Raw genomic sequence first — 17,431 nt, 5'->3', positions numbered from 1 at the left:
TAAAATTCCGAGTCAAGTAAAAAATTTTTAAGAAAGAAAATTAATGTACAATTGAAAATTTTTTTCATTATTAATTAAAAACTTTAACAAAAATAAAGAATTAATTTTGAGTTACATGAGCATGTTCCTTTATTAGTTGAAAATATATTTAAATACGTAAAATATAAAATATATAAATATATAAAATATATAAAATAAATAAAATTTAAATACATGAAAGGTTATTAAAATTTCTTTTTCAATAAGATTTAAAAATTTTGTATTTGTAAATTATAAAAATCGATATAATAATTGAAATTGCTATTAAATACGTTCAAGTTCATGATTATCTATAGCTAACGTAATCAGGCGATTGGTACGTTTAACATTTTGTTGTATGAACACGGATTTATATGTTTACATCTGAAATAATTTTATAACCTTAAATATAATACAGTGTGAAAAGCATATAGTTGAAAGATTAAGAAATGTAAGGTGGTAATAAAAAAATAACATGAAAAATTATCAAACCAATAAGATGTATTGTTTTCCTTAGTAAGTAAATTTTTAAGTAAGCATTAATTTAATCATTTTAATGTATTTTTTTTTATAAAATTAATGAAATGTAATTTTTCATGTTCTTTATTTGCTAGTCTTATTTTTGCAATATTTTGTTTTTAGTTCTCTTATTTTAATAATTATACTTATTAATTATTTAATTTACGAACAAATCGCTTAATGGTATTAGAAATCTCAAGTACATGTAACTTTGTACAATATAAAAAACAATTAATATATTATCTTCTGTGAAAATAAATAACTAACGATAAATAATGTAGTGTTTATTAAAAAAATATTTCTTGTCTTCAGAATAGGAAATCAAGAACTAATTTATCTCTCTGCCTATCTCTCTGTCTGTCTGTCTCTGGCTCTCTTATTATTGCTCGTAAAAAAATTCTAAAATCCTTTTATCCGCCTATCTATGTATATTGGTTATTGACTTATGGATATATAAAAATTATATAAAAATTATAATAATTATATAAAAAAAATTAACATAGGGATATATGACCGATTGTACTATTTCATAATTCCAAAGATTTATTATCAACAATATACAGACAGTTAGAAACATATTTAAAAACTACCATTGAAGCACCTGTATTTTATAAAAATTACTACACTAGAATGACTCTTTGGAGTGAAGGCTATAATATAAATATTGAAGTGATATATATTTATTGCATGTACCAAAGAGAAAATGCTAGTGAAAACATATCATACAAGCAGAAAAAATGTAAAGCAGTTTTTATTGAGATAGTTTTTTTACTATTCTTTCATGTTGTATAAATTAGCTGCCATATAATTTTAAAAGTTTAGTAAATAATTTAACTTTTTTCATTATACTTATGTTGTAGAAATATATATATTTATAATTTGATTAATATAAAATTATGAAACAAAACAAATAGTTAATTTATTAAATAAATATTGAAAAAAATTGTTTTGAAGATGTATGGTTTATATGAACAAAATGTTAGGTTTCAAAATGAATATGGATTGAAAGTAAATATCTATACCAGATTCTATAAATAAAAAATAAACGTTAGAATATAAGTACTTTTAAACTTACGATAAAAAATCTGCATGTAATACAGTGTATTAAAGAAGGTTATAATGTTTACATAAAATTAAAATATGAAATTATTAAATACAATTTTGAAGGAAGTTTATAGATAATTTACAATGTTAATCTGAATTGTAGACAAACTAACAAATTATATTAAAACTCCATATTTATATTTTTATATATCAGTTGTTAATAAATTCTAATACTAGATAAAAGCTAATTATAACATTGTAAAAAATGAATTGTAATGAATTTTCGTAGGAAAACAAATATATTTAGTGAAAAGCTTTTAAAACACTGTTTAATTTGAAATTGTAAATTTTGTATTCGATAGATTTTCCTTTCTCTACAATATAACGAAGTTCTTTTGAATGAATTAATTCATTCGACTAATTAAAATTCTTATGGAAATTTTGAAATGTTATTCATTATATTATATATCTTATTGAAGAACAGTTTGTTTTTTAATATAGTATATTGTAAATGTTAATCTATAAATACATTTATCGTGCGAGCATTTTTCCATCTGCTAGTGTCTGCAACTGGTCACATTTATGAATAAAGAGAGAGGTCCAATAAACATACAGGATTTACCGACCAAACTTATATTCTCACAGATAAAATTAACGGTATTTCTGATGTTTCCAGTGAAACATCAACTTGTAAAAGTAATTTTTATCATTTCCTTTCCTTCGCCTAAATAAAATATGCATTATTCCTTCATCGTTTTATTTTATTTTAACGATGCACCAGTATTCATCGGATTTTCTCTTATTTTTCGTCTCGGAAAAGAAACAGGCAAATGAGAAGGAGGCATGCAAAGGAGGTTCATTTTCAACTTGAATACCTCTCTCACACATGCATTGGCGTCCGTTTAACTATATTCATGCATGTAAGCTTCTGAAAACATATTACATAGAAGCATGTGCGCGTGTATGCACGCATGTGGATAAGCTCATTAAATCCAATGTGGATCGTCTATTCCTCTGTGTTTAAATATACCTATAATACGGTTCTTCTTCGTTCGGACGCTTTACGATTTCGATTGCCTATAAACTTATCTCTCAGCTTTCTATTCTATTGGTACGTATATAAGTGGATTGACCGACGCGGCGCATTGAACAGATACTTTCACGGAGAGGAGCCGACATTGGATTGTGTGAAAGCAGGACGTTGCGTTCCTGCGTAAGAGAACACGTAGTTCGTAGAGACCATTTTGCGAGAGATCGCACTGCGCTACCAAGCACAAATTGGTCACTATCGGTCTGAACGAGAGGTTGATAGTTGTATGATTTGTATATCCGGAATCAATCAAAAGCTTTTTTATAACTCCATCTTATTTTTTAATGTCCACTTTAATAATTTTTTCAAATGCGTAAAATTTCAAATTTCTTGAAAACCAATCGATTTCATCAACGCAATCGATCGTCTAAAAATATAATATTATTTGTACTTGCATAAATCCTTAAATTTATGGCATAATTACGAATTTTCGTAGAATTTCTTTATTTTTTACATATTTTACGATTTTGTACTTTTCTCTCGATTTTAAAGTTAAGAAATCTATAGTCAATTGCTGTCTTCATCGGAAATTATCGAGTGCCTTTCTTTTATGTGTAAATTACGGAAATTAATTATGTTTTAATTGCTTTCCTTTTTCCTACTTACTTCATAGGATCTAAATATCAAGCGTAGCATTGCGCTATACCATTCACTATTACAAAAAGAGATCATTTAATTTTTTTTAAATAAATTGCAGCTTCCAAAGAGACAATCTTAGCAGTTAAATCATTTATACGCCGTTTTTTAATTCTCATTTTATTCGACATATATTTACATTATTCAGAATAAAATTAACTTCTGTCTTGATTTATTTTAACTGAAATATATTATTAATGTTATTAATTTGTGAAAAATAATTGCTTTGGGTATCATTGACACTCATTGGATGTAGGTTAATATCTTTAGAAATTATACATGTTGCAATGTGAAACTGACAACTAGTTTTCAGATTGTTTTTGTCGATAATATTTATATATTTTCATTTTATTTATTAAGATAACTTACAAGTGACAATACCTAGTATCATTTTGAATCGAAGTTTTAATACTAATTTATACTGTAAAAGACTGAATGAGAAAAATTGAAAGGAAAACCGGTATTTATATACTTGCTTTCTAGTAAATTATTTTCACTGAAATGTCGGTTGTTCATGGATAAGCTGTAATTAGCAGTAGATTTTCAACTTCCTTTCTTCATATTTTGAGTGAAAATATAGACAAAATTATTTAAAATAATGTGTCTGTACAATTATTTGATTTAAATAATTCACCAAAGACGGGAAATAAAAGTAATGTTACTAACGACAATTAAACATTTAAAATCTTATCATAAAACTATAATTTTAGATTCAATACAAAATGTTAACTAATTTTTTTTGAAAAAATTCAATTTAATATTGAATGAATTATTATAACATACATAATTAATTATATAGAAATTAATGGAGATTAATAGAATGGATTCGATTCTTGTGGCTCAATGTTGTTTTTAAATTATTTATAATAACGCAGAAACCTTGGCAATGTAAAATACACCTGTTTACAGTCGTTGGATTTGTATGTATTCTTATACAAATGATATTATGTATACGATAAGAATATTACCATTGAAATTATAGGAGCAATTACTCATGAGGTCTCTGAGATTGTGTGTTCCACAGAGGCAATTGACCGGACTAATGCAAAAAACAACATCCTCGGTTCGAGGAATATCTCAACAGAGATGATAGAAAGAGAAATAATGGGGTTAATACCCGATAAAAAGAAAGAATAGACTAAAATTAGAGAAAAAAACAAAATTAATTTATTCATATAATTAATACTTTCACATCTTTTTTCTTATGCTCTACGACGAACGTATTATATTTAGTTTTATCAATTACATTCTTATAATATGTTATTTTAAAATTACATTATATAAAACTAATTACATAATTTGTGAAATAAAAGCTTAGGATTTTTAATTATGTAAATATTTTTAGATTAATTATTGCTAATCTAAATTCAATTTATGATTTGTAATTTTTTTTGTCGTATATTTAACATATTATACTTTTGAAGTAATAAATGATATTATACTATTAATTACTATTAGATATATTTTAATATTTAATCGTATTAATATATGTGTTAGTGAATGGTCACTTGTACTGAGTGTAGGACAAATGATTTCATTTTATAGATTAGTAAATTTTTAAATACGTACATTGTTAAGTAATTTTATTTAGTTTATTATTAATATAAGAAAATTTATCAATCATAATAATGTTTAGTAAGTTATTCATCAGACTTCGACTAATTAAGACAGATTATTTACAAATTTCATCGTGGACTAATTGCCAATTTTCTAATCAACGCAATGTGTTATATTGCGAATGCTGGTAAGTTTTTTTTCTGAGCATGAGACGATCAACAAGCCTTCAGGCTTCAGTCATTATTCGATAATGGCAAATATCCGACTTTATCAAGTGTTAAAATCGCGAAGAAACAGGCAGCGAACGAATAAGAGAAGAAATACGCTGAAATTACGAATTTCTTCTCCAATGAATGTTTCATAAATTTTTGCCATTTCATTGGCAAGAAATAGCCAGCGTGATTATCATCCTATCTCTGCTAGACATCAAAGACTTATCTTTTCTCCCTAGTGTTTTCTCTCTTTTCTCGTGGAACCGAGTGCGCATGCGTAGTACTCGTTACTCTTTGGCCTTCCAAGAAGTGGCCATTTGTAAATTATTCCGTTCTTCATGGTCAGATCGAATCTGCGCCATTTGACGATATGCTTACTTCGTTTCTTTCTTGGCTGTAAGAAGGAGAGTGGATATTACCAAATTAAGCAACTTCTTTTTTGGAATATAAATATCTTTAATTATTTTTTTTTATTTGAATTAGCCGGAATTTTACGATTGTTGTACAGTATTTACATAACCGTACAGTATTTATATACCGTAAATATATAATTATTATATTCCCATGAAACATTATATACATTTATATTGAATTTAGTTGAAATTAATTATGCTCGCTATATTAGAGCAAGTTTTATATATTAGATTATATATATTATATTTATATTTAATATATTAAAAATAAAATATAAAATATATTTTCTTATCTCAATTTTTGTATTAATAAAATATTTTTTTATTAATAGTAATATAATTAAAAATAAAAATATTTTCGCTATGAAGATATAACCGAATAAACGAGCCCATAAATTTGAATTGATTACGTGCAATAATTTAAATGATTCTAATTGATCTTTCAATATTTAAAAACTATTATAAGTACTATATTTATAAGTTAAAATGAATAACAAAAATCTTTAACTGTAAAAATTCCACATTTATAATTACAAATTAGTTACTGCACTGTCAAGGCTTTTTATTATTTTTATATTGCAATTTTCAGTTTTGATCGTTTTTATGATAATTATTAACAAGTTTCGTGTAATTAAAGATTTAAATTGTTAATTTATATCTACATGGGCTATTTATATTTTTATGAGCTCCAGTTTATGTATTCAATAAAAAGGAAATTAATTAAAAAATTAATTTTTTCATTTGCGTAAAAGAAAAATACATAAAACTATTTATACTAATAATCGAAGTCTGAAAAAATAAAATTTCCAATACATAAGACACAAAGGCTAATTATATGGAGACGGAATATAACTAATTGATGCTTAATAAACACTCTGTTTACTAGATCCAGAAACAAACCTGACAAGAGTATAAATAATTATTGGCATATCGTATTAATTTACAATCTTTTGATTTTGAAATTTTTTAGGAAAAACAGAAATTTTGAAAATAATCTCAAATATAACAGATTAGTGTTTTAAAAAATTTAAATATTAGTACGATCTGTTATTACTGGTTTAAAATATGTATATTACTCACAAGTAAAGTGCAACGGGTGGTCTTACAGTAACTGAAACAATTGGCTTAGTAGCGATAAAATTGACAAAATAGATATTTATGAAATAAAATGCTCTTTTCTATGATCTGACTCTATTATTTTATCTATAGATATTATTAGTTTTATGCTTATAACTTACACTAGTATATCAATGGATAATTTCGAAGAGAAATAATGTCTGATAATAGTTTCTATGAATCTCACGTTACTATTGTTATATGCAGGGATTAGGTAAAGTAGCAGAACCAATAGACAATGATTTTTTATAGTTTTTTGAGGTTGCTTATGTAACCAATGTCTTTTTTATGACTTTAACTTTCTAAAAAAGTAATTTATTGTATTTTTAACGAACTTTTTAGTTTATTTATTATTACATTTTAATGAAATTAATTTGTTAAAATGAAAATAAAAATTCACCTTTCATACTTCATATCATAATTTATTTTTTATTTTTTATTAAAATTTGATCTTTTGGACATCTACTGTTTTTATGCATATCTTTCTATAGTTAGGTTATTATAATGAAATTTATGTTGTATTTTTTATATATATTTTTAAGAAGATATAAACGAAGTTGGTAATCTATGTAGGTGTACATCAAACATTTTCACATCTCATGTTTTGTAAATTAAATAGCTTTATGAATTTTGTTTTAAATATAAGATATTTACGAATATATCATTCAAATTTAAATAAAAAATAATTAAAATTACAATTTATTTAAATTTAAAATAAGCAATGATGACAAATTCAATTTATTTTATAGTCTAAAAAAGCTATTATCGCGAAGTTGAAATTGAATAACTATAAAAGTTAATTTTATACTGTTCCTCTTTGTAAGTATTTTAATTTATTTTTTCTACTATTAATAAATTTGATATAATATTATCTAATTTTTTTCTATTTATAATATTTTTTTGTTAGTTAGATTTTCTTGATTAATGTAGTTAACTTTTATTTGCAGATTATTATATCTGAGCTTTTCGTTTTTATTATACTCATTTATTGTTGAATATTTTTTTACTTCCAATTTATCTATGCTCTTAATTTCAGTCTATATATATATATATATATATATATATGTAATTGCAGAAGAATAATACATTTTTTATATCTATAAAAATCAAATGATTTTATAGTTTATAGAATTCTTGTTTAAATGACACTCAAAGCATACAGTGATTGCTTCAATAAATCTATGAGTTTAGAAGAGGACTAAAACATACGCCGATAGATTATATAATTTGAAGAATCCGTTGATTTGTCTTTTTATATCAAATGAGTTTTTAGAGTTTTTTTCTTTTTAGAAGGAAAGAAGTTCTTACTGTTAATAGAAGATTCAAGTCTTTAGAAGATTACCTCAAATATGAGTGAGCAGCTGTGAATATGAAAAGAAGCATGCTTTATTTATACTTATTGAATCTATGCTTTTATTTTTTCACTCTTGTCTCTGCTGTATTAAGAAAAGAAATTAATAAAAGATTCAAACGACTACTCTACAATAATGAGAAAGAGCCATTAGTAACACCTTCCTTTGGTATTTTAAAATGCGGAAATAACAGCATATATGTTTCTTGCTTCTCCTTTTGACTCGTTTTACTTACATTTCCACGTTTCTTCGAGAAATTGTTAGAGAGGACAACTCGAGATTTTATTCGAATAAATGTAATGTCTTGCGGAGACGCACTATTGCATTGTGTAGTAGTGAATAATAATAAATTTTCACGTTGCAAAATAAAGCTAAAAGCATTGTATCCTGCTCAGGATGTTGTAATTTATTGTGGACTGTGTCTTTTATTATTCTCAGTTAAGAACCTACTAGAAATATTCACAAGAAACTATAGAAAAAAGGAAGTTACATGCAAAAAGAAGTGTACAAAGAGTTCAACAGGACAAGTGTGAAAAAGAGGAGATCGTAAATGGAGACATGTTAGAAAATATTTTATTTTCAAACGAATTTTTGTTTAAGAATTCTATGCATAATTCTTGGTTTTTATAACAAAAATTCTCATTATTAGTTACTGACGTAGTTCCAAAAAGTTGTATTTCAAATAGTTTTTCATTTTCATATACATACAAGAATTAGAAAACCTCTATTCGCAAAATGTGCAGAGATTTTAATGATTGAATAATTAAAATTTATTATTTTCCATTGAAAACATAATGATACTTTAATAATAATTAATGATAATTTAATAATTTAATAATAATTTTACTTTAATAATAATTTTCTAATAATAATTTAACTGAAAACATTAAATGGTATAAATCTTAAAGTTATTATGTATTTTCCGACAATTGATAAAACTTCAGTTAATAACACTGAATAATAACAATAGTTACACTGAAAGGAATACGTGCTGCATACTTGTTAGAAATACTTGTTAGAAATTGTTAAAATCGTTTTTTCCCTTCTGTATAATAAAATATAATTTAATTTTTTAAAAATCGTTTTAAATCATATTTCAGTGTTTTAATTAATAATTTAAAATAATAAATTCTTCAATTAACTAAACTTGACTTCTATCATTTTGTGCTTATTTCGAGACATACTTTAAGATTAAAGTAACAACACAATATAGGTGTTTTATGATGTTCAAGTCTCTCTATCACGACTGGTACTCTTTGTGAAAGTGAATTTAAATACATCTTCATAATGCTGCATATAAATAGATTATAAATATTTTATAAATATTTTATAAATATTTTGTGTTAAAGAATGATTTGAAAATTGAGGAATAAGCCAAAATAAAAATAGTGATTATTGAGACAATTTTCGATTATTTCAGTTTCAGTAATTTTCATCTTCTCACACTTACTCTATTCTGCTTTATTTTATTTTTTTTGTACAAGTGACTATATTTTCATTTTTCATTTATTTAGATATACAAAATTACCTATATAGGTAGATTGCGTTAATGATAAGTAACTATATTTTATAAGATACTTCATAAAAAATTTCTTTGTTTTTAAAGATTATATATTTATTAAAATTTAAAAATCATTTATAAATGAAAATAATTATGTAAGTTTGCTATATATAATGGTTTAATTGTAAGATATGCAAGTCTTTACTAAATACTTTTATTAAAAATTATTATTGAAATATTTCAAAAGTAAAATATATTGAAGGTAATGTGGCAGATTGTTAGGTAACTAATTATAAAGTTTTATAAATATATTTTACAAATAATTATAAATATTATTAACAGTTTTATAAATATTTTAACTAAGTCGCAAGTATTAATTTAATTATAGTTCTTATGGGAAATGTGTTATTCAAAATAATATAAGAGAGTCAAAGAACGAACATGACTTGTTATTTATATGGGCATGAATTTTAACAAAGCATTAATACAACAAAAACTTCCCTCAAGCGCGAAAGAAAACAAAAGAGTCAAGGCTAAGACGGTCCACGTGCTACCGAAAATCGTTAACAACCGGAAGCATCGAGCTTAAGGATGGCCGAGGTGTCTCAGTATGCGAGGGACGTCTCGCTCGACTCACTTGGGCTGCTCAAAAGGAAGCAACGGATTGTGAAATTGAAAGGACGAGTTGTTTCGCGGCAATTATCTCCAATCCATTGGCTTCTCAAGTGTTTGGTCGACATCGTCAGTACTGTAACTCTAATATCGTTTGACAGTAGTGGCGACCTCAAGGTATTCTAATCTGGCATATTGAGCGAGCGATGCGATTGTCATCCATTTTACAAGGCAAGAATGTTCTCGAGGTATAATCGCCTCATAATGCTCGCATTCATTCGTCAGACATTGTGCGTGCCGCTGGTGACTCGTCAGCGTCCCGACGTGCTCGCATCATTAGCCTTTACGATACATGCGCCCCCGCGTTTCTCGCACAGACGAACTGCTTTTCGACTGGACCACCGAACTAACTCTCGAAACTAATGTTCCCTTTCCTGGAGCTTCAGTCTCACTCTAATATCAATCGTTACTAATTAATCCCCGAATACGCCAGGTCTTAGCCTATGGGCATCATTTAAGCATGGATGATGACAAACTTATTAAGGGTGATCTTTCCTCTATCATATGCTCTGATGCTGAGAAAGAAGGCTGCAAAATTGTTGACTTTGTACAAAATATTTTAATTATACTGATTCAATTGTTTACATGTTCTTCGTTTTTATTTTTATTATATTATAAATATTTTTGAAAGTGTGAAAAAAAGTGAAAAAAATTGTGAAATTGAGTATTTATAATATAAAATGCTATATAATTTAGTATAAATATTAAATGTCTAAGGAAAAACTTTAAAAAAATAGGCTTTATTTTTACCTTGTTAACTACTATATTTATAAATCTATGTTCGAATAATTGTTAGAATACGTCTATAATTATTGTAATTTTAACAAAAAAAAAGTTTAAATATAAAAATTAACTTATTTTTTATAGTTATTCGAATTCTGTTAAAATTCTGTCTAAACATTACTTTATTAAATTTATTTTCCTTCTATTTAAATAAAAAATAAAATGTGAAGTATTTTTTAGACAGCAAGTTATATTAATCGACAAAATAGATGCCAGTGCGTAACAGATGAGATTGTTGGCGCATTGATGCTGAAAAAGAACGATCTTCTAAATGTTTCCGATTATTCTCTCGCACTAGAATGCTTTGTATGTGTAAGATTCAAGGCATCCAGCGTCTTTCTTTTCGTCTTTATACGAGCAGCTCTCATTCTCTCAGTGAATATAAAACGCTTACGCGATAGCTAGCGAGCCCCGGGGGCCTTTGTGGCAGCTCAAAAAGAGTACAATGTGTCCATAGTACTGGTCGACAATGGAAGTTCCCCTCGTTTCACCCCTTCGCCCTCCACCCTCACTACACTAGTTAAGTATACGTATCAAGGTTGCTTGTAGTATATAACCTCTTGTAAAGTCGTGGTGGCGCGGGCTTCTTACATTATTTCCCTCTCATTTGTGCTTCGCACTATGCCAGTGTACAATATCAAAGGCTTGAAATGTATTTTGGTACTCCGTCATTTTTCTTTTTCTTTTCTTTTTTCACGTACTCCTGCTGGACAGGTGGAGAATATTCAAGTGTAAGTTGCTGTAGGTAAAGTGGAGAGACGAGTATACGTATAATTGCCGGACAGCGTTTTCTTTTCGTTTCTTTTTACGTACGTTTGGATCGACTTTGTAATATGTATCATGTTTGTGGTAAGTTGTTTCTCAAACGTGTTTCTCTCGCCCCCATTTTTTTTAAGTTCTCTTGATACTTGTTGCCCATATTCTCGAGAAAAATTGCAAATATGTTACTATCGAGTATCAATTTTTATTTTATATTATTGTACATTATTATCATTACTTCAAAAGAATTTTTATTTTTTTTTAAATTTTTTTATTTTAAATATTTTTTATAATTTATATAATTTATAATATAATATTATATATATAATATAATATAATATAATTTAAATATTTTTATTTTAAAAAATAATTCATTATAAAATTATGGTTTCAATCATATTTTGTAATTAAATATTAAATACTTTTATAAAATCATTGTAATTATCGCATAATTAATTTAAATTTCTTTATAGAAAAGGTAAATTTCGTAATGTCTTATATTATTACAAAGTTTTACTATAAATTAATCTATAATAAAATTAACTTATCGATATGTCATTAAGTCATAAATAAGACAAAATTTTATAAAGAATACATTTTTAAGAAAATAGTATTTTATTGAAATAAAATTATATAAATAATTTACAATAAATATTATGAGTCGAGTAATTGTTATTAGTTAATATTTTTTTTGTATGAAAATTGATAAAAGATACTTCTATTGTAAAAATATTGTTTCCTTTAATGAAAAACGTTATACATTTTATAATAAAACTAAGTATTAATTGCGATATTTTAACCATTTTTATTGCATTTTTGATATATATATATATAACTTTTTACATTCTATTATAAAAATAAACCAAGATATTTTAATTAAATCAATCAGTATTTTGAAGTTTAATACATTTCTTACCTATTAAAATTTTCGTTTAATCTATACTTAGAATAATATCTATATATAGAATTATAATATATATATATATATATATATATATATATATATATATATATATAAATAGAACAATATATAGATATTATTCTAAGAATAGATTAAATGAGAATTTTAAAATGTATGATATGTATTCAACATCAAAATACTGATTGATTTAATTAAAATATATCTTAGTTTATTTTTATAATAGAATGTAAAAAGTTTTGCTCATATTCTGTATATTAAAACTTAAAATTAATATCAAAATTAACCTTAATTTCCATATCAATTAATATAATCCGTCTTAATTCCATATGAGTAATAAATTTTCAAATTATTTAGTTTTCTTCAATGATAATATGATATCTGTGTTTAAATGAATCAAATAATAAATAAATACTGTATAATTATTTTCAATTTTCTTAATAATATATAATAAATTTTCGAATAATCTTACACTCTTGTCCATTAGTTTAATTATAATTACATATAATTATAATTATTTATAATTATATTATGAATTTATAATTCTATAGATCAATCAGTTTGCTTATTAAAAGCTAGTAGTAAAAAAGATTATTATAATGTCAAATCAGTTTCGTGATTGATGTTAAATCATGTTAACGAATTGTATGTATTTAAAAAACAAAGACAATAAATTAAATATATTTAAATATGCACAATGAACAGAATAAAAAAAATATGTTTTTATTTTGATCTTGTATATTTGTTTATTTAGAAATTTTTATTAAGAACAGTACTATAAAAATGTGTCTTTAATAGATAGAGTATTAAAATAATCATTTATTTAATATGAAAAATGATAAATAATGAGCATGGAATTGCGAAGCAAAAAATGTGAACGACGATTTAAGTTTTTTTTTTGACAGTGATGTACATCAAGTATATGAAAAAATACACATCGAATTTGCTTCTGAGAAAAAGAAATAAAAAAATATTCGCGAACTCGAGAGTAGGTGGAAATGGAAAAGTAGGAGGTCTCTAATTAAAAAACGTATATATGGTAGTAGCATGGAAAAAATTATGGTCCTTTGGTCGATTTACAAACAAGGCTGTCGGTACCTGCTACCGCCTTTGCTGTGGCGCCCCACGTCATTCAAAGGGACGAAGATTCAGAAGAGAAGGAGGGAGAAAGAATATTGTGGACCAACGAATGAACGCTTGGTACTAGAAAACCGAGGAAAAGAGAGCAGAAGATTTACGTAGGAGAATGAATTCGATAGTGAACGAGCGAGCGAAAAACTCTGGAGGGAAAGATGGTGGTGGTTAAAATGAAATCCGAGAGTGAAAATAAAGAAAGAGCATATATGTTTTATATATTGCGAATATGCATATAAAATAATTTAAAGAAATGTTTAAAAATAAAAAGAAAGAGAAGAATAAAATAATTGTTAGAGATAAAAGAAAATGAAAGTTATAAAGAATGAAGAACAGAGATATTTTGCTCTCTGAAGTCGTCAAAGAAGCGCAGTTCACGTGACTTTTCTATCTTCAGTGTTGTATGACAATCTGTAGTGGACATCAAACGTAAACTTTTGAAGCCTTTACGGCTGACTGTTATGTAAATTCCAGGCGCTGTGAGTTTTTGCGCTTATGTGCATTAGCGTAGTCTACACGTTTGCTCGTGTTCATACGGCCGAGATAATGTGCAACTAATATAAAAGAGAATAAAAAATAAAAAGCACATAAGAATAAGAGATAGTGCAACGTATCATAAAATGCTTATTGAGAGATCGCATTTTTTCTTATTTGCTATGCACTTCCCTAATCTAATATATAATCATACAACATAATGTTCAATAGGAGAGTGACACAGAAATCGCAACATAAAGTGAGGTTTTGATAACACAGATGTGTCGGTTAGATGGGTACATTCAATAATGTTATTGATTGGATGTATTATGTTTTGTTCTACGTCGTAATGATTATATAATGTCATATAAAATTTGTATAAGATAATAAATCAATTAACGTAAGGAATTGTAATGCTTTTGTGGCATGTTGTATCTATGCATGATGAAAAGAGATTAGAAGAAACCATTCCTTTTCAAACAATACTATTAATTTCATTCTTCTCACCATTTGTATTTTTATCATTTGTGACGTAATCTATTTTCCAAAAGAATAATCAATTAAATACAGAAGTCGTTTAAATGTTAATGACTGAAAGGCTCATCAAAAACGTTCATAGTTATGTCATTATGTTAATAGTTATTAAGCATATAATGTCTGCAATTATACTTACATGAAATTTTTTATTTCCTTATTAAAATTTACTTGTATTCTTAAAACAATATATTATTCAAAGGATTATTATATCATTTGCAGATTTAATGTTATTTAAATCCTATTTCATGAAAGTCATAACAATAACATCAACAATAGTAACGATAGTAGCATTGGCAAACAAATTTATATAGTTATAAAATTAAAAATTACTATCTATATCTTTAATTCTATCTATAATTAATATCTATACATTTAATTTGTATCAAATAATTTATTTAATATGTATTAATTATAAATGTTGATTTAGCATTTTAAATGTACTATTTTATTTGTATTACAGTAATTCATACAAATTAATTAATAATTTTTTTTATACAAAAAGGTACTTTCAACAAAAAAATTAATTTGTGTAAGTTGACTGTAAAATTAATGTTTCTATTTATGTTATTATATATAATATAATAAGTTTCATCCTATTCTTAGTATTTTTTTTCTTTATTACTACTTTATTCTTTACTAGTGGTAGTTACAGATTATATTGAATTTTCTACGATGGTGCAGTTGTAAATGCCGATTACAAAAATTCTGTAAAGATTCAGTTGTTAGTTTATCGCATAAAATAATACGAGCTTATACATTACAAAGAAGAAAAATATGATGATTGAAATTGAAATTCAATCATTACATAATATATATCATACGTCTATAAAACTCTCGATTTATATTAAATATGCATAGTAGTTAATCTCGAAGAATCGTTAATGTCTCGTTGTGTATAACCTTGTTACACGTGTATAAACAAGAGAGAAAGAACGAGTGAGGGAAGAACGGAGGAAGAAAGAGAGTTAATAAAAAGAGAAACCCGATCACACGTGTATTTTTCTTACAGCAAAGCATGCCGCGGATTCCACAGACATCGGATCGGCATCTTCTCTCTTTCCACGGCCATCGAGAATTCATCGCATACTACTTGCATGCGGGCGCGACTTCTTAAAGTTACGCCTTTGAGCTTACCGATTGTAGTCGCATACATCGTCACGATTTCTCTGTTTTTTTCAGAGGAAGAAGTGGATCGGTGTAAAAAAGGATAAAGAAAATCGAATAAAGTTTCGACAGTGTACAGTTGGAACTTTACAAATACTGTGAAGGAGGTAAAAGACTTTTCGATACTTTTCAAAGTAATTAGTAACTGATGATTATGTAAGTTAGATTTTTCGTTTTATCTTAATTAAAGCTGAATCAATCGCAAAGGGTTTGTGACAAAACGGTCATTTGTCTAAATAAGAATTTTAAGATATATTCTACTAAGTAAACAAGGGCGAAATTTTTTGATTATTTTCTTATAATAATATTCATTAAAATTATATCAACAAATAACCTTTCAATTACAAATAATTCTCTGTTCTATTCAAGTTCAAATATGTAATATATAATTCAAATATCTACTTAATTAAAATCTTCTGTATATTGGTGTATCAATGTTTTAATTTCGCTATATTAATGATCTAAATTAGAAATAAATGTTTTACTTATTAAAGTATGTTACTAATAAGTAGTAACTTATTATTCTATTAGTTTTTAAAATTTTTAAATAAAATATAATTAAAAATAATAAAATAAATTTCAAATCAATATATTTCTTATTATGTAAATGTTAAAATAAAAAATTAATTTTTTCGTATTTTCATGGAATGGTGCAAATAAGATATTAATTTTTTAAAATAATATTTTAATGCAAAAGTACATATGAAAAATTTTATATTCCTATTTACTTAATTTATATTTATATTTTTTATTTATTGATTATAATAAGTAAAATCTCATGTTATTAGATTGAATAAATTATAAATTATTTATTAATTAATGTAATACATTCTAGGATTTGAATGTAATTGATAAAAATCTTAAATTAATTGAATAAAATTATTTGTTCCTTAATAATATTTAAAATAATTAAAAAGTATAATTTATAATTATAAAAAAGTCTACTGTGATAATATTAAGACAGAAAGGTATGTAAATAAAAGGTATATAAATAAGTAAATATTTAATTAATTAAAATTATAAATAACCGTAAGAAATAAAACAAGACAATGAGAAATTTTTAGGCACAGGAATTTTTATAAGTTAAAATGTATGTTGTAGTAAAATAGATCATTCTTTCTGTTCTATTTAATTTTGTAGTCGATAAAAAAGTAAAGTCGTTGAGTTGGTTTGTATACGCGGATCCAAGTATTATTATACAGAAGCTCGCAAAATTGTACATTTTACTGAAAAGCCTATAATTTCATGTAAATTTATGTAGAACAAAGCGTTATTAAGATCGCAGATAATACGAAGTGTAAAAGGGCGAGAGAATAAAGAAAGAGATGCATATAGCCAGTGTATAAGTCAGAGTTAGGTAGAGACGTGGCGCAGGTGAGCATTAATGTACTTCGCTGGTCACTCTCCACTTATTCCAAGGTTATCGAAACTTACAGAAATTTTTTTTGTACTTATGTGAAAGTACATTCAAGTGAATTTAATCTTAGAGTATGTAATAAACTAAAGATGTCATAAAGTTTGAACTTAAAAC

This window comes from Ceratosolen solmsi, unplaced genomic scaffold (genome assembly GCF_000503995.2).
Source record: "Ceratosolen solmsi marchali unplaced genomic scaffold, CerSol_1.0 scaffold57, whole genome shotgun sequence".
NCBI classification, from domain to species: domain Eukaryota; kingdom Metazoa; phylum Arthropoda; class Insecta; order Hymenoptera; family Agaonidae; genus Ceratosolen; species Ceratosolen solmsi.
The sequence above is the reverse complement of the archived record's forward strand: the minus strand, read 5'-3'. Positions refer to the sequence as shown.